Source organism: Lissotriton helveticus, chromosome 2_1 (genome assembly GCF_964261635.1).
Source record: "Lissotriton helveticus chromosome 2_1, aLisHel1.1, whole genome shotgun sequence".
NCBI classification, from domain to species: domain Eukaryota; kingdom Metazoa; phylum Chordata; class Amphibia; order Caudata; family Salamandridae; genus Lissotriton; species Lissotriton helveticus.
Genome location: NC_136059.1, coordinates 582,715,636 through 582,735,609, shown reverse-complemented (window position 1 = coordinate 582,735,609; position 19,974 = coordinate 582,715,636). Strand labels below are relative to the sequence as shown.

Below are 19,974 nucleotides of genomic sequence, written 5' to 3'. Positions count from 1 at the left end.
GGCTAACCTGGTTAATTCCTACAGCTGAAATGCTTTAGCTGCAGTGGGAGGCAAGGAGCCCCCTTTTATAGAACTGAAAGCAACTATTTCGGAGCAGAGGAGACTCCTTGCCTCACACTGCAGATGAAATGAATGTCTGTTACTTGCTTTCAGTTTTAGCAGAGAAGGCTTCCTTCCTCCCACTGCAGCTGAAGCATTTCAGCTCTAGGAATTTAACCCCGTCCAGGGTGGGACAGCTCTTCCCAGAAAGGCGACAATGTTGCTTTTTAAATTACACTGGCAGGAGCACAATGATCACAGGGCTAAAAGGGCTTTAAATTGCCAAAAGACAAATCCCAGTCAGTTTTAGCCTGCAAATTGCTTCTCTTGACACTAAATATGGGTTATAAAGAAGTATGTATTCATTTATGATGTGACTTTTCTGTCTTTATTCCCTTTTATTATCAGTCATATCATTCAGGCAGCCCTAAAACACAATTTAAAGTGCTCTCTATTTATATTTGCTGTTCAGAGTATGCACAGATAAGTGCTGAAAATAGAGCTTTAGGTGACTGCTTATTTTTGTACCACCTGGGACATCAAAATAATGAGCTGGCAACCCTAATCATAAAACTGGAAATTTGTTGCAAGATCAGCCCAGTATTTATTTCCTCCACCCTCGATCCCTGGTTAATGCCATAATTGCAATAGCAATAGTTGAACATATTTGAAACCCTGCGCTGGCGTCAATAGCATGCTGAGTTACTGCAAGTGTCTGGGAATGCACCCTGCATTCAGACAACTTGCTCCTCATTCTCGCCTTTCACTTTCATGTTCACCCTGCACTCACAGCAATCACAATTCCCTCATACTGACCCCCATGCACTCACACCATTCACCCTGCACTCAGTGATCACTCTGCTCTCACAATGCACTTCCGCGGTTTTCCCTGTACCTCAACCTGTAGCCACACAAGCACACTACACACCCTGCACTCATGCGACACTTCACTCACCTGTCCCCCTCACTGCTCAATCTGCAATCTCACTTAAACAAGCCCATCACTAACCATGCATTATTAGTCCTACTCTGCACTAACATGCACACCCAAATTCATATGGTCACCTCAGTCACCCTGCAGTCACTCCACTTACCCTACTCTCACACTGTTGCATACCTCACTGTGCACTCACATGAGCACTCCTGCCACCCTCACAGCACAGAGGGTTAATGTGCCTGCTACAAAGAAGGTGTACCATGCAGATCAAAGAACTGAGGGGCATATGTTCAAGGAAATTGCAGAGTGAGGCGTTAGCAGTCATGGGTTAAAGCCTCTCTCCGCCACTTCAGAAACTGAAGGCTGCACCATATTTACAACAATATGGTGCAGCCTTGCGTTTCCCCTGCAATGGCGCTACTCTTAGCAGTGTAGCGCCAATGCAGACACCATTGCGCCATAGTGCAAGGATGTCTGGGTGCAGGGAAAATATTGTTTATGTTCAGGAGGGGACCTTCCTGTACATAAACAATCTTTAAATGCCATTTGTGCCAAGTGAAAACTTTTTTTTTTTTTTTTTTAAAAACCTTTATTAGCGTCAAAAGGATATACAAGTCTAGGCCTACAACCAAATCGGCCGGCCTCAATACGTAAAGCAATCAAAAGTTCCAAGGCAAACATTACAGAGTCAAGCAGCAAGAAGCAGAGGCAATACAATCGTAAAAAGGGAGAATATACCTAGGAACCAGAGGGCCAAGACACAGGAGCAAAAAAGGTTAATTTTATAATATGGGGATAAGGCGTATGACAGGCTCACTTTCAATATAGAGACGTCCGAAGTCCCAGAACCAGCCTCAGCGACAATAAGGGGGTATGGGGCCGCAATACAGGAGAGGCAACACAATTCACACAAGAAGATCGGGATAATTTAGACATAATCGACACTTGAACATTATCATCGTTACATGCCCACCACCCAAACCACAGCTAAGCCAGAACAGAGGGATCGGAGAAACATTACATCAAAACTAACCCGTCATAGTGACCTCTAGGAAAATGGAGGGAGGGGGACGGGGGCGAGGAAAAGAGGGGGAAGAGGGGGGAAAGAGGGGGAGGGGAGGAGGACAAGACGGAACAATGAGAAAAAGAAATGAAATACAAAAACGAAAGAAAGAAGACACGCCGACACAGGCGTCCCGTGGCGGGAGTACAGGAGAAAACAGGAGTATCAGCACCAGTGAGGGTACAGCAATCGAGAAGAAATGCAACCGAACCATAAAAGGAGGGTTAACGACGCCACACACCCCACCCCGAACACACCACGGGAGGCAGGGACAGACGCGGCGTTACTATAAAGAGATACAAAAGGGCCATAGAACCATAAAACAAACAACAAATAGAACCCAACCCACCCATCCCACCCTGCACCCCTGTAGAAGGCTATGGCCTACCCTTCAGACAGCGTGCCTGTCGCCCTAAACCAGAACCCGAAATATAGCAAGAAGAAAAAGAGAAGAACGAGACAAAAAAAAAACAGAAACAGAAATAAAGAAAACAGGAGGGAGGAGCATAAGAACAGAAATCAATATGGTCGGCCGCCGCCCTCCGCCCAACCAGACAATCGCAGCAAAAACAGACCAGGACGACACCCCATCAAGCGCCATAATACTTACAGAGGAGGGGACCACCCACCACTCTATGGTTACAAACAACTGAGCCACTAAGTCATATACAAATAATCAACCAGGAGTCGTGCATATCACCCCCATCCCTTCCGAACCACAAATCCCACCCACCACATGACAGTGTAAAATGAGATATTCAATACAAGACCAGCACACAATCGAAAAAAATGTTGACCACCATGTAGACATGGGGGGTAAATCGGTCCGCAAGTGAGCAAAAGTCCGAGCAGAGAGTGTAAATGAATCAGCAATCGCAGCACGGGTGATGAAGAACAGGAGTTCAGTTTCGCCGCTTGGGAAGGCGAGGGGGTCTCTGTAGTAAACAAAGGCGAAGCCATCGGAGCAGGTGCAGGCGGCAGTCCACCAATATTTCTAGGCATCCGAGCCGAACAGGGCCGCGGCACAATGTCCAAGTCCCCGGGGTCAGAACCTCGAAAAACAGGGAGCTCCAAAGTCACCGGCACACAAAATGATCTTCGATCAGCGGCAGCAACACTTGCAGCTATCGAGGGGAGCGAGGCAATGGAGTCACTGAAACAAGAGGGTGGCAAGAAGAAACGGCTGCTCAAAATGGCGGCAGATCGTGGCGGACTCACAGGGACATCGGGGGCCAGGGATGCGCGCAGGGATCTCAGAGCTTCCAGGATATCTCTGACCGTAAGCTCACGCTCACCAGACCGGACCCCCGCGCAATTAGGCAACCCAAGCCCGCCGCCACAAGGCGATTCATGTTTCAGAGGGTCGGCCGCCATTTCGCGAAGTCAGCCCAGTCGCCGCTCTCCGCGACCCCCAAAAAACAGTTAAAAAATGTAGGACTTCACAGAGCTCCGGGGGGTTCCCAGCAATGGCAGCCGTGGTGCCGAAAGAATGTCCGCCCAATGCTGGTCTCCGCCTACACCAGCACCGGCGCCCCCAACAAGCAGAGTCCGGGCGCAGAGGTCCAGGTCCGCCGGTCAAAGCAGCGGCGGGGGGAGGACCCCTTCACAGAATCAGTCCCCGGTGCATCTCACCCACATCAGCCGCGCGGTCACCAGGGCAGGCCCGGATCAGGATCGCCGGGAGTTTCGCACAACGGCTCTCATCATTGGTTCACTCTCTCGACCGGGGCCGACAGTCGTCCGACCCCACAGGCTAGGTCCCGGTCTAGGTTCCACGGAGGCCCCGGTCTTGCGGAGGGCACAACTTCGGAGCCGCTGCACGTCGAAATCTCCGGGCCAAATGGTGAGTACAAGCGAGGTGTTCCGTTTCCGATTCTCCGATAATGTGTCGTCTCCGGACAGGATATTATACAGGATACATGATCAGGCCGGAGGGCTGCGGGAGCCGAGCTAAAAGGCGACCATTACGCTCGCGAGCTTGGCTCCTCCCCAAGTGAAAACTTTTTAACACCTCCACAAGTGCTACGGTGTGTGTTTTTTTTGTGTCGGCGTACTCACTGACACGTAAAAAAAATACAATGTATGGGGATATTTTCGCAGGAAAACGAGGCTGGGGGGAGGGTTGCTCGTCCAAGAAACCAACCGATTTAGTCTTGGTAGTCCCTCCGCTGCAAACTTGTCTCAGTTCCTCGTAGTCCCGGCTGCCATGAGAGTGAATACTTTAGATCATACCATGATGAGTTTGCGGTTTCTATAATTTGTTTAGCAAGAATTGTATATAAGAACCATATGATTCTGGGGTCAGAGATTTTTAGGTGACTTTTCCTTTACTACTAGGGATGCTTCCCTATTCCTTACTGATTTTGCTGCTGCTCATTTGGGATTTAGATTAATTTCTGATTAGGATTACTCTCTGTAACTATATAAAAGCCTTCATGGTGTTTATTCTATACCACTTGGTAAATAATAATTTAACCCAGTTATTGAGTGGTCCCAATTATTTATTTTCATTACTCTGCTAAATTTATGTTGTGGTGGGTGCCTTTTCATGCAGGATCAACCTGTGGAAGAATCATCGGAGATACATTTTGGGAGATCGGAAATTATGCGGTGTTATGAATACTGGGGTATGGTTTTGCTCTCATATTGGTGTTACCCTGGATCTCACAATTCCGAATTTGCTACTCAAGCCCCAATCTTATTCCATCCTGGCACTTCTAAGAACTTCATCGTAGAAAGAGACACCTCTGAAAGAGCTGCTGCCTCACTTTTGTTAAAAGACAAGGATGGATTGCAACATCCGGTCTTTTACTTATCCCATGTTTTGTCAGATTCCAATTGGAAGATAGCTTATACTTAATAAAGACATCTTTTGATGGGCACCAAAGAACAATTTGAAATTGAAACTGATCTTCGGAACATGAAGTGCTTCCACAATCTTCAGTGCAGTAATGGTCAACAATCTAGATGGCCATTTTTCTTTCCCTAGTTTGAATTCGCAATCACTCATGTTCTTGCACCAAGATTTTTTTTTGCTGTTGCTTTATCCCATTGCTATTTTGAGACATCTCTCACTTATGGCTAACTTGCAGTTCCTTCTGAATGAGCAATTGGAAATTGTTCAGATGAATTAAAGTGGCTCATGAACAGTGGGATCTAAAGCAATTAGAAGATCTTCATCTCATGACTCCTTTAGTTCAACAAAATAATTTGTGTTTCAATCAACAAGCCAACTAATGAGCAATTGGATGTAATGAGCACAGGCCATGATTCTGTCATGTCTGGCCATAAAGTAGTTAAAACACCTTGGTTTTAGTATTACAATCTTTTTAGCGCCCAAATGTTTATTCTGATGCACAAGAATATACTCATGATTACACTATGTGCACCCAACACAGGTTTGTAAGTACTAAACCTTTTAGATATTTATAGCCACCCTTAAACGCTTGCATATGATCTACCTAGACTTAATAATGGATCTTCTATCTTCTGAATGGTGTCGAGCCATAATGGTTACTATGGGTCCCTTTTCAAAAATGGCTCCTTTTTCACCTTGGGCCAAGTTGACCACAGCAGATGAAATGGCTCAATGTTTTTGATGGATATTTTTGGTCTTTTTAAGCTAACTCAAACTGTTATTTCTGAGTAAGTCTCTTAATATTTTTCACATTTTTTGTAATCTAGGTAAGGCCTTAGGAATCAAACATTTTGTTCTCTATGGTTAGCATCCTCAGTCAAATGGTCAAACAGAGCACTCCAAAGTTGCAACAGTATCTCTGCTGTTACTAAAATTCAAGCCAAGCTAACTCGCAACCTATTTACCCAATGCAGAAATTTTCCTACAGCTTTATAACTCACAGCAAGGTTTCATTTTTTTTATTGTATGCAAGGCTTTCATCCATGAGTTGCTCCTCCTCCTCGCATTGACCCTATGGTTCCAGCAACTAATGATTATCTTAATCAATACAGAAACAACTTGTTTCCAAAAGTGTACGCTGTTCAAGATCTAGATGAAGGAACAAGCTGATAAGTCAAGGTCGAGGTCTTTTATCTCCTGAAGTTTATGTTTGGCTGTCTTCCAACTTTTTTCTGTTCATACATTGGGATATTTCAACCATGACTCTTTTGCCCATTTGTTATCACTTGTCAGATCAATCCTGTGGTCTTCGAACTGAAATTGCCTCGCGCTTAAATAACTCATTCTGATTTTCATTCAACTCAATGGAAGAAGTATGGTTGGGAGCCTTATTAATGGCTTCCACCTATGCCCCCACTGATTATGGTACAAGAACAACCAGAATATAAAAGCTCAAGAAGTTTGTGACTCTCACATTTTAAGAGGTTGGCGTCAATTCTTCCTTCACTGGAAAGAATCTCCATCCTATGAAAGACTGTGGGAAGATACTAATTCTGGTAATACTTCCTAACTGGTTTGCTGTTTCTTTAAAAAGACATCCTGATAAACCTGGAGCTGCAGAATAGGGGTAGATTTTCCCATCTGTGCACATGGCTTACTGGAGATTTCCCATGGTTAAAAGATTGTACATGCATTAACACAGTGTGATTCTGGACCCCATGCCCAGCGCGTAGCTGAAGCCTGGGCTATGCTGATGGTTCTGAGATCAGCTCAACCAGAGGGGTGTTCCACAATCAGGTAGAGCCATGAGCTGCAAACTCCAGCAACGGGCAAAGGATTTCTAACTTTGTTTTCTTTATGTATTTAACCAATGACAAAATTCTGAGGATAGAAGCGTGGTAAAGCATATGAACTACCCTTCCTAAGGTGATGATTGAATATAGAGCTGTGGTATTATAGATAGGATTATGGCGCCACAAGGTGGAATCACACTGAAGTTTTTGGGTTTGCAACTATAGTATAAGACTGATACAGAGAAATAGGGAGAATCGATTCCCACGTCCTTTTCTAATTTTCTTTGGAAATTTTTTATTACGTCAGGCCATATGGCAGAGGGCACGCCCTAACACCCCGGTAGTTATTGGTGAATTCTCAATTTTTGCCCGTTCTGACCTCAGCAAAGAAACAATGGACAGACGATGGATGTTTCGAAAGCTAATAGATCCTATAAAATCAATCGGAGGCCAGGCATTTCTTCAAGAACCAGCAAGGCTCAAAGTTATCAAAGATGGCCATACACACTTTTTTCTTGAAGTCAAAGAAGCAGAGGCTTATTTAGCCAACGCTGATACGAGCAAGAATAAGAACAAGAATAAGACTAAGAATTAGTCTAGTCCATTTACTTATTTCATTTATCTTCTCTTCCTCTGTGACTTAACAAGTATTGGAAACTGCCAATATTTAATATTTTGGCTGCAGGGGGGATGAAACATTTGTTAAAACTGGCTATTCTTATTTAATATTTCTTATTATTGCAACTTTAGTAACTCTTAAGCAGCTAAATATCAAATGCCCAGGTCATTTTCAATATATATTCGCTGACAAACCTTTTACAGCGCAAGTGGGGGATGGGAGAGACTTCTCCGGGCGACTTGCCACGAAAGCTGCCCCTTTCAGCGGCAGCAGATGCAGAGGGTTGGTTCTTCCCCGGCCGGGGTAAGAACTAGGGGGGTGGGGGGCTGGAGGGTGGGAGTCTCCGCAATATGGGGGGTTGAGGGTGGGAGGGGAAAAACTATGAAAATTTGTTTGCAGGCTGAGAGGAATGAGGGGTTGGTCGCATATCATGAAGCCAGAATTTTTTTGTGCACATATAATACTAACAATATGCGATATATGAGGCCATGCGGATGTCATGAAACCTACCTTGGGAAAATTAAGACATGCTTAAAATTTAAGGGATTGATCTTCTGCATTTTTTAGATGTATGAAATAAAATATTTAGCCTGGAACGTAGCCGGGCTTAATAGTAAGAACAAAAGGTGCTTGGTTAAAGAGGAATTGAAAATGCATAACCCCCATATAATTTTATTATCCGAAACACACATTGCGGGTAAGGATAAGAAACTCCTTAAACATCTGGGATACAACATCATAGTTTGTTCTGCTTTTGGACAATCTACAAGAGGGGTTGCCATACTTAAAGATACTCGATTTCGGGCTGAGACAACACAGACTTTTTTGGGTAAAGATGGCAGATGGGCAATAGCGCAGATAAGCTACGAGAATATTAAATATGTTTTATGTGTGGTCTATGGCTGCAATGTAGATGACCCTAGCTTTTTGGACCATCTGAACGTTAAACTTTTGGGCTTGGAGGGAGAACTTATCATTATGGGGGATTTTAATTGCGTCATGGATTACAGAATTGATACAACTAGCTCTGGGCGATATCAAAGGATGCATAAAACAAGATCAGCTATCCTGGACTTATGCCGTGTACATAACATCAAAGACGCTTGGCGACGCTTAAACGCTAACAATCCTGGATATACATATTATTCTGCCCCTCATAAAACATGCTCCAGGCTTGACATGGCATTAGCAAGCGAAAATTTATTGGTGAATAGCTCTATGGTTATATGCCCTCGTATATCATCGGACCATAATGCAATATTATTGACAATCAAAACAATAAATACTAGAACTACACCCAGACCATTCTCTTTCCCGAGACATTTGATCTCAGATATATCTTTTATGACGCAACTAAAATCACACCTTACCGAATTTATAGGCATAAATATCAACTCAACATCACCTGATATGGTTTGGGATGCCTGTAAGGCAAGTATTAGGGGTTTTACTCAGGCTTATATAATTAGACAAAATTTTGAAAACAAAAAAAATAATGACCAACTATTGATTAAAATAATAGCTTTGGAAGAACAACTATCATTAGCTCTTCAAAATAATGTAGCAAAAAGCATAGAAATCGGCCTTGAACTTTGTTCAATCAAAAATAAAATGAAGGCTAAATTTATCCAGAAAAGCACAAATTGTTTACATAAATTTAAAATAACACAATATGAGGGGGGCGACAAAATCGGGAAAATCCTGGCCTACAAAGTTGCTGAGGATAGAGCTAACTCTACTATTACAAGCATACGGGGGGCTAGCAATAAAATTTATACAAAACCTCAAGATATTGTAGAACAATTCGCCGATTTCTATAGAAATTTATATACCCCAGAAGTGGACTCCAACCTAGACGACATATATACATATGTGGAGGAGCACATGGGCGACATGCAGAATTGCTCAGAGATAGACTCACTGTCTGCGGACATAACATTGGCTGAATTACATCTAGCGATAGCTTTGTTACCCGTAGGGAAAGCGGCGGGTGAGGACACCATACCTCTAGAAATATATAAATTCTGCCTAGAAGAGCTTGAACAACTATTGTTGAAGGTCATGCAATCTGTAGGCCTAGAAGGAAAGACACCTAGATCATGGAATAGGGCAAAAATAATATTTTTTTTTTAAAAAGGCAAACCGAAGGAAGAGAGGGGGTCTTATCGCCCCATCTCCTTAATAAACACAGATGCAAAAATCTTCGCTAAAATTTTAGCTCTACGATTAGCTCCTATTATGCCTCAAATCATCAACCCACAACAGCATGGTTTCATAACTGGTAGGGACACTACTATACATACTAATACGGCAATAACTGCATTAGATGTGGCAGAGACAGAATCCACCCCACTTGGCATAATTCTATTAGATGCTGAAAAAGCTTTTGATCGAGTGGGGTGGGACTTTCTCTGGCACATACTTCTTAGGACTGGGTTTAAAGGACAATTTTTACGGAGTATTCAAGCACTGTATGATAAACCCTCAGCATATATCAGCTATGGGGGACTGAGATCGTCAGACTTCTCTATCTTACGAGGTACCCGTCAGGGATGCCCCCTATCCCCTCTTCTATTTGCCATTTCACTGGAACCTTTTCTGTTCGCACTCCAACTTCAGAATCAGATCGTACCCTTTAGATCAGGAATACAAGAACTAAAAATAACAGCATACGCAGATGACATCGCGATCTACACTGAAGATGTCGTGAAAGCACTAAAGGGAATAGCATTAGAAGCCGAAAAATATGGTAAGGTGGCGGGCTATAAATTATATCTACTAAAAACACAAGTAATAGCTAATTACACACCTGCAGTGGTTGTGCCTGAGATCTGCCACTCTGCCACATATCTCGGGGTTAAAATCACGGCTAAAGTACGAGAAATTAACAATCTAAACTATGACGAATTAATTAAATCAACCAGTCTACTGCTAAAAAAATGGCACAGATTACCTTTGAACCTAACTGGCAGAATTAACTTAATCAAGATGAAAGTTTTGCCCAAATTTATATACTTATTTCGGTCTATACCACTAGCATTAAACAATCAATTTTTTAAAAAACTTGACGGTATACTTAGCAGTTTTATTTGGGGGTATAAAAAAGCAAGAAGATCACTGGCCCTTATGAAAAATAATACGAACTTTGGCGGACTCAATTTCCCCGATTTCAAACTATACTTTTGGTCTGCTTTTATAATCCGTCTCCGATCCTTATTAAATGAAGGTAGGACTTTATTTTTCCATCTGTTTACACTAAAATCCGACTCGAATATGTTTCTGTTCCGAATTAACGACCCCAATTACTACAAAAGGGTTAGATTTAAGACTATAAGAGACTTAATAAAGATCTGGGGTAACATACTTCCTTTTTGTAACACTAGCTTTTTTCACCCAAAGCTTCCACTTTGGGGCAATCCAGGCCTACCAAACATTTTTTCTGACACTAATACTCGCTGCTGGCTAAGATCGGGCATCACGGTTTTAGGGGATTTTTATGGAATACAAGGTTTTTTAGATTTCAATACTCTCAAACTATTATATAATCTATCTGAAAATATGAGATATAAACACTTACAGATACACAACTACCTAATTAATAAAAAACAATTATTGGAGGTCACTGAAAGCGATATCTGGACATGTTTATACTCCTCCAAAAATAAATCCACAATAAGCGAAGCTTACAAGCTCTTTGTTGGATTTAAATCAAATGATTGTATTAAACTGGCTGACAAATGGAGCAGAATGCTGGGGTCAAATATAACATCTAAACAGATTGAGAGCTCTTTAACAAATATCAATAAACTAGTGCGATCTTCAAATCTTAGACTACAACAATTTAGAACAACCTGTATGTTGTACTATACCCCGGAAAGAATCTCAAAATGGCCATCTAATAATAACATTCATAGTGATCATACAAAATGCCCTAAATGCTCTGCCGAAGCAGCTGACTTAGCACATGTTTTATTCTCATGCCCGAATCTCAAAACTTTTTGGCATGATGTAGAAAAAGTTCTTAAACTGAAACATATTCAGCTGCCTACATTTACGGCCACTTCTGTTTTGTTAGACACTTACTCGGCATCTTTTCCACAAGCTGCTTTGGCCACGATATTAATGTCCTGTGCTAAGCTAACTTTGGCCAGAGCATGGATTAGTCCAGAAACACCTAAGGTCTGGGATTGGTGGGCCCTGGTAGTCGAGATATACTCAATGGAGCTAGCTCTAGCTAAGATCAGGGGCTTACAGTCATTGAAAAAGCACCAAAAAATTTGGGGTACTTTTATAGATTTATGATGCTTTATTTTGTATATATTATATTTTCTCTTTTCTTGTGATTCAGGGGGGGGGTTTAGAAAATAGTTTGAACTACATTATTCGCATCAACGTTGAAAAGAAACTGATATTATATATATATATATATTTTTTTTCTTCTCTTTTTGCTGATTATCTATTTTCAAAACAATATTTCATGATTTAGTTGTATTTATTTTATATGGAAAAAATTTATGTATGTCAAAATGAATTGCTTATGAATTAATTCACTCATCCCTTGTACGCCTGCAAACAATAAAAACATTTAAAAAAAAAAAAAAAAAAAAAAAAAGACGGTGCTAAGGGTGTAGAGAACCACAAACTGTACAAATTTCTAGCCTCAACTCTGTACATAGTATCCTTAGGTCCCTAGCACACGATAAGTAAGGAAATGGTTTCCCTATTGTATACAACGCAAGAGATAATATGCAATAAAATTCTTGAGACAAATCCGTCTGGTTCTTTTTTCGTTTATTCCTGTGTTCTTGTGTATCAGTTGAAACAGCCACAGCCCACACGCGTTTCGTTGCTTGTGGGGGTGTAATCCCGCGACTTCCTCAAGGCTGTATAAATGTAAATATAAAAATGCCTTTGTACTTATAATGACCTTTTTCCATTACAACATATTTACACGTTCTTTATCATAAACTGCTATTACTAGCACAAGGTTAGGCCGTACCAATAGAACTTGTAGTGTGGATTATAGTCAATCTCTAATTTCGTACACAGACGTACCTCTCATAAAGAGGACGGATATAACCCGAATATGATGGTGATGATTGGTTCAGACAACTCTATTGCTCGAAAAACATGCTCTGTGCTTTACTTTTCTTCCCATGGTTTTTCACTCTCTTTTAAATCCCCCCTTTCCAAGTTTACAACTTTCACACTACCTATTTCATTGTCATTTTTTGTACACAGCTTGAGCTCTCCTAATATTATATTTCACAACCTGAGCTTACCACTCCAACTGCATTATATCAATGTAGTTTGTGAAACATTCATTCCATTCTTGTCACTTTAATGGAAGAACACCAGTAATGGCCAAGAATGATTGTGGAGGGATCAGCGTATAAGTCTGGGCTGCACACGATGAGGAGGAAAAAAAAAGCAATTCCCAGGTGAACAATAGACACCAAATGGTAAACGCTAGGTAGTAAATTCCTGCTAACCATCAGCATACAATATTCCTACCCAATACAGTCCTGGACGGATTCCTTCCTCCAACTCTCCAACACCAGGAAATACCACTACATTCAAAGAACAACATTCCACAATGGAAGAAATAACATTAAGAGTCTAACGCTATCATCACTAAATTACGAAGACAAGCATTACAATAACACAAAGACTAACATGCAACAGGTCCTTCCCCCACAACCAGTATCCTTGTGTAATGTAACTGGTGCTCATGTAAAGTGCTCCAAAACCTTCGGGTCGAGTTCGCGCTTCATAAAACTGCAACAAACAAAAACCTGAAGAAAAAAACGGTGTTTGATATGGAAATGGAAAAGTGCAGGTTCACATTAACTCAGGATAACTGCTCGCTACTAAAAAGTGATGTCGCTCTACCATTAAAGTATTGCACCCTGCTGAAAAGTGCTGGTACTCTTCCTTTCAAAGTAAAGATGTACAGCTGCTATTTATTTATTTGGCAGTGCATGCCTAGTTCAAGAACAGCACAGATACACACAAAACATAAACGAATTTGCTTTTGTAAGTTACACTGTTATGCACTGGGGTGAATATTAATTGTGGCTTACATCAAGAGTGGAACATCTTTTCTCCCATCCTGTGCCGGTCAGATACACAACCTGCCCGCACCGCACACTCACCAGATCCTCTATTATTTTGCCTGGTGGGATTATGTCATCTCAATCAATTTAGCTGCAACAAAACTGGGCAGACACATCCTGTCTGCTGACACTGGCGCACCTGCACAGCCTCAAAACACCGCACAATTCAGGAGCCGGGACGCTGAATAAAAATATCTTCTGTTGTTACCCTGCTCTTGCGTTCGTCATTTCCGCTCACATAGCCCGCTGTTGCCGGGTGAGCACAAATCGCTTCCGTGGTCCACTAACCGATGGGCGCTTTACAATTCCCAAAAAGTGACACAAATGACACGGTATTGATCTATTTTAGGGGCACATACCAGTTTCGGCGTAGTGCCTTAGCTGCCTACTGTTGCATTGTTTTGTTATAGTATTGCCTGCTCTCTCGACCTTTCTCTGTGTCTGAAATATTGCAGTACTTTCCGCAATCTGATGAAGAGGTTGATAAGAATAACAAGTGTGGATATTTATTTTACAGCTTAAAGTTCACTTTTTGAGGTAACTGAGTAGATCTCTCAATTTCGTTGACGGGTAGTTTGTTTCAGTGTGGCACAGATCATTTGAGTACAGAAGCGCCGCATCTTTCATAGTCCCTTTTCTGTGTTGCTATTATGATGTATCGCTGAAATGTCCAGCTCTTTAAAAAAAAAAAAAAACTAGAGCGACAGCTAATAATGTAGCGTGGGCCTGCACCCAGTGCCCCATTGCGAGTGGGATTCTACAGTAACTGGTCACTTTTTCATGCAGGTAACTGGAAGTAAATTATTATTTTTCTTGGGGCTAAGTTGAGCTGTCTTAATCTGCATCAAGCAAGAAATCGATCGACCTTTTAAAAAAAAAGCCTGCTTGATAGCTTTAAAAAACGAAAGTAAAAAGAGCGTATATTAGGACATATAGATGTACTCATTCTGTACGAATTATGTAATTAGTAACTAACTTTCGAATTCCAGCTTCTGTGATATCGTCTTTGTGAGCATGTTACTCGTGATTAACCTCTCGGCAGAGAAAGCCTTCCTAAGATGGCCGCTAGGTTGCACTCGCTCCTTAACCTAGCCTGGCGTCGAGCCCGGTGACGGCGTCAGGAAGAGACTCCAACCAGCGCCGTTCATGGTGCAAGATGGCGGCCTCCGGAGGAGAGTTTCATGCAACGTGATCAAGTTATTCGGCAATTAACATTGGTGTGCCGACCAGCAGGGATCGGTAGAGCCGATCCCGTGCCTTGCCTGATATCCCATGCCTTCGAGAACTTGAATGACAGGTAATGCTTAGCTGAAGGAAGTGTCGCGAACCACCGTGGCACAACTGCCCACATTCACACGCTTAGATTGTGGGATTTAGATAATTGAATCACAACTGTCTGTTTAATATTAAAGCGAAACAGTGGCAACGCCGCGCTTGACCATACTTCTTTCCATAATCCTTCCTGTGCATTGTCATTTCATTCAAGCAGTCAATCTGGCACTGCTTCCTACTTCGGACAACATGATATTTCTGTGTAACCAGGGACTGGAGGCAGCGTTATGAGTCCTTGGATTTATTTAAAAAAAACAAAACCAATGCAAATGATGTTTATTGTATTAAAGACAACACCCCACTTACTTTATTTACCCGGGACTATACATTTAATGTCTTCAGTGACCCTGTGACCTAGTAGACATTGGTAACTACACAGCTCCTGCGAGTCTCTTTTTTGGGGTCCAGCAATTTGACGCTGTCACCCATACTCGCAACTTCTATTTCCACGATCATAACTTTGTATGTACTGTGTACACGTTACCTGGGGGGTTAGGGGGGATATACATACGCTCCTTTTCTCCTGACATCATCTACGCATCTCGTACCTCATCGCCTTCCTTTCCATCTGTCTTTTCACTCTGCCCTGCTTGTTTTTCCTTGCGTTATCCCCTTCACCATGCCCTCTCTCTTTAACACACAATCTCTCTATTTTCACCTGCCAGCATAGCATTTTCTTTTGCATTGCCAATATTACAACTAATATGTATATCTCCTTCACACACAATATAAAATGGTAATTGCAATTAGTACATTTGTGACCATCACTCACTGCGCTTTCCAGACAGCCCAAGGATTGGATGAGCATGTTGTCTGACTGACCACCTTTTATGACCCACTGACATGCACTGGAAGAAACCGTCTGCCTTCTGCCTCCCACTTCAGAGCTCTCAATCGTGTTCTATCATGAATCCCACAATCTGAATTCACTCAGACACCTAGAAGCAACGCCTATCACAGTTTCTTCCAGCTACGGAAGGTTAAGAAAATTGCTCATCTGTTCACGCACTCTGCCCTCATTCAGGTGGTAATCGCCTTGGTCCTCTCCCGTTTAGATTTTTCCAATTCCATTTATTTAGGCCTCCCCCTGGCTTTTTCCAAACGTCTGCAAATTGTGCAAAATCAGGCAGCCAGACTAATATTTAAAAGCAACGCCAGGAGCTCGGCGAAACCACTGCTAGCCACTCTTCATTGGCTACCTATAGCCCAACGGGTAACCTTCAAAGTAGGCTGCTTGGCCTTTAAGGCTCTTCTTGGTAAAAGCCCCAAGTTTATTAACCATCTCATAATTAAACACGAACCGACTCGCAATCTCCGCTCTGTCCCTCCTCACCTTGCCCCTCTTTAAAAAGAATTGTCTAGGCGGATGCCGATTTGCCTATTTGGCCCCAAAGATTTGGAACTCTTTTCCCTTGTCACTCCGGAGCTGTACCAATCTGATGGAATTCAGGAGCGCACTGAAGACCTGGTTATTCAAGCAAGCGCACGTTAGGTTACTGCTTACCATCTTCTCTTACCCCTAGCGCCATGAAACCTCTGGGTGCCCGTGCGCTTTACAAATATCGAATAACATAACATAACATAACACATATACACTATACAAGAGTCTTATGTCGTCGCATGAAAAAAAAATGCAGAAACGCTACATCTAAGAAAAGCAACTACTCTTAGGGAAAGCAAGATAAAGTAAAACGTGAAATGTAAACATATACTGCAATACTGCACGGTTTACCTAAAGCATTTTTATAGTCATGTTGAAAAATGCATCTCTGTTTTTGGCTACAAAGTCGTAAACTTTTAAATAGCTCTTGGGTCTGAGACCTTGCAGGATCAGCTTCACTTAAAACCCAATATTGTATTGTATTGTAATTGCATTTATATAGCGCTTACTACCCCTGGCAATATGTACAATTCTTTCACCAAAGAACTGATGAGAAATAGCAAATGGAAAGTTTAACAAAATAAAAAGCATTTAGCAGCATTAGTACCTCATGCAGAGACGAAGACTAAAGTGTGGTTTTAGAAGACTGTAAAAGAAATGCATATTAGCGGCAGAACCAAATACACAGCAGGGTTGGTGGGGGGAGTGCACATAGATGCTAGGAAGAACTAGGTGGCAGACTGTAGATCACTAGGTATAGACAAAGGATAAGAGATAGTGAAGCGCAAGATATGGATACATTTACACAATGGAATGAAAAATAATGTGAAGGAATTGTAGGGAGCCTGTGAAGGGATTACAGAGGGGATGCAATAAACTTGTTGAAAATATGGAGAAAGAATCTAAAAAGTGCAGTTGAAAACATAGGTGAGAATATGCAGGCAGTCAGAATAACATAGAATAGCAGTAGTTCAGGCATGAGAAAATGTTAGTAGACATTAGAAACACAGTTGCTTAAAAGGTAAGAAAATAATGGATCTTGTAAAATTGACAGTTTGGAGTCATAGAAGATATATAAGTAGAAAAAGGGTTTTTAAATCACTCTCGGGTTTCCACCACGGAGGTTTTGGTTGGAGGAGGGGAAAGCGGTGTATGAGAGCGGAAATATGTAAAAGGTGATGAGGCAGGTAAGAAACAATTCTGTTTTAGTGGCTTTGAGAAGAAGCATGTGAGATCATACCCAAGAATGAATATAGAAGAAAGAGTTGGGATTCCTATAATATGCAGAAGAATCCTAGAAAGGAAACAGATTTGAGAGGGGTCAACATAAGCATGATGGGATAGGCTAAATGAAGAAATGAGACAGTTAAGAGTAGTGTAGTTGGTGTAGACTCCAGTGCAAAGGTCTGAACCATGGGGTCCCGCGTAGACAAAAGGTTGGTTTTGACAGCCCACCGTAGCTAAAAATATAGAATACAAGCAACAAATATGTAGAGATGGAAAAATCAATGGAACATAGTATGGTGAAGTAAACAACAGAGAGCTTCATTCTTTTTGTAACACCACTAATCCTTCTCCTTCACGCCAAAAGAAGTTTTAAAGTAGGGCACCCATTTAAAAAATTTACACTCAAGAAGGAAGGGAGTTCTCATTAATCATTTCAGGTGTGTTTTTCATTTTTGCATAGAAGATCTTAGAGCACCCTTTTAAAGTTAAAGCACAGTTATCAAGAGATCCCCCCCATCCCCCCATTCTGTGAGTAGCATTTTGAGACGGTCATATTTTCTTAAACCAGCTACACTTGCTAAATGGGATTTGAGTTGATAAAATGTTTTTAAAAAACTACAATTCGTAAAATATAGCTTGCTGTTTGGTAAATGTTGGATACATTGGTTCTGATTTATATATTCTGGATGTAAGAAGGTGGAGGCATTGTGGCATTCTTGGATTACTATCTGAATGGTTTATATTGATAGTAGAATATTCAAAAAGTAGCTAATGCTTAATTAGGTTTCTTCTGTGACGAGGTAGGCATTCCTAGACTAAGAGCATACTCTAGTAATTTACGCTTGCACACTGTTAGCCAGAAGTAACAAGCATTTGCAATGCAATTGGTCTCTCATTTACGCGAGTTTGAGCTATTGACATTGTAAATGACAATGCCTTTTATTTTTGTTTTAGTTTTTAAAACATAAATAAAATGTATTGTCTTTTACAATGCCAATAGCTTAAACTCGTGTAAATGCGAGAGCTATTGCATTGCAAGTGCTTTTTTTTTTGCTCCCAGTCTGTTCAACACCGGCATTGGAGTCAGCTTGTTTGTATTTGAAGCGTGCCATGCGCGCTTTCACTTTGAAAGAGTGCTGTGAGAGATGGCATCTGTTCTTTTAAGTGAAGGCGCGCATGGCGCGCTGCAAATACAAACAAGTTGCCGCCATTGCCATAACAAATGGAGACCAGGCGGTACCAAGGAGGGATTAACAAGTCTCACAATGAATCTGAAGCCAGCGTTTATAACGGACATTGACACAAGCCAATTAAAAATATGGGCGGAGAGTGGGCGGGGCTTCCAGTGCATACTCTACTGCAGTATGCCTCGCAGAGCGAGCAGTGCAAGCGTGCTGCCACTAGGCTCGACCTAAAAATGGATATTTGTGTTATGCATATATCTGAAAGCTGGAAAATTCCGGTTTAGCACCGGTGGCTATATGTACATAATTGTTCCCCGGGCCATGATTGTCATCTCAGTCCGCATTGCATGTGGGTCCAGGGTTTTCACTCTACGCTGCATATTCAACCTGCCCTTTGTCTTTAAATGGCCATGTGTGTACCTCACAGAAAAGTAGATATCTGAGGTCATTTTGTGGCCACAGCTTCCAACATTGTTTGATGTTGGAAGGTTGAGGGCAGGCATGTGAGTGTGCATGGTTCAGAGAATGTTTTAGTACAAGATAATGAATGCTAAAGAGCTGCATATGCAGACATCAATAATACATACCAGATCTTTTCTCGAAGCACCAAATATGGAACCACTACCAGAAGGAGGGGCAGCAAAATGTAATTTTGCGTGGGACAGCAAAAACCCATTGGCTTGGTCTTTTTCTGTATTGATATATATGAATCCCATAGCTCTAATCCCCGTCAGGCTATACCCACTAGTAGTAATTGTTCGCTCAGGTATAGGAAAGCTACAAGAGGCTATAATTTAGAGGGGCAATGATAGGCAAAAAGTACCCATTTAACATAGTTTAATTCCATGCTATTTTTCTCTTTAAGTATGTATTTAGTTATTTGTACAATTTCAGTAGCGTCCTTGTGTGTGTGTGTGTATATATATATATATATATATATATATATATATGTATGTATATATATATATACACATACACATACACACACCACTGCGAAGAACTGTTTACTTGTCATCATGCTTTGTGGGTTGTTTGCCCGCGGCGTGCCGGAAACAGAAATCCGCTATATCTTCGTAACACTCACTCTCTTCCAAGGATTGATTGCTGCAGGGCAGAACTAGTGATAAACAAAATGTTTTTTTATGAATTAATATATGGCAATTACGGACCCAGTGTGTTTAAGCTTGTTTCCTCACACGAGGTGACTAGCTGCAACACTTTGGGTCCATAATTGCCAAAACAAGAGTCCTCTATCAAATGTAACATAATGATTACAATGATCAGTTAATATAAATCTTTATTAACAGCAATCTATTTATGAGATATGATTTACATTGTTTAAACTGTGTTTTATAGTTATGAAAATGTATTTTACGGATATTAATCATTTCTTTTACCCAATGCACACTTGGAATTGGTTCTATGG

The 19,974-nt window shown here is 41.5% G+C and overlaps 2 protein-coding genes across 5 annotated transcripts in view; one reads left to right on the top strand and one right to left on the bottom strand.

Annotated features, from left to right (window-relative positions):
- ANKRA2 (ankyrin repeat family A member 2) overlaps nucleotides 1–13,803 on the bottom strand; it is a 118,504-nt gene extending 104,701 nt beyond the window's left edge. The window contains exon 1 of one of the 4 annotated variants that reach the window (XM_078675263.1): nucleotides 13,784–13,803. The gene's annotated coding sequence lies outside the window, so the exon portion shown is untranslated. Of the gene's footprint in view, nucleotides 1–13,391; nucleotides 13,657–13,783 lie in introns of those variants that run through there. The other 3 variants (XM_078675264.1, XM_078675266.1, XM_078675267.1) reach the window with 3 other exon arrangements.
- A 719-nt stretch (nucleotides 13,804–14,522) lies between these two features.
- UTP15 (UTP15 small subunit processome component) overlaps nucleotides 14,523–19,974 on the top strand; it is a 234,365-nt gene continuing 228,913 nt past the window's right edge. Inside the window, exon 1 of the mRNA XM_078675269.1 lies at nucleotides 14,523–14,721. The gene's annotated coding sequence lies outside the window, so the exon portion shown is untranslated. The remainder of the gene's footprint in view (nucleotides 14,722–19,974) is intronic.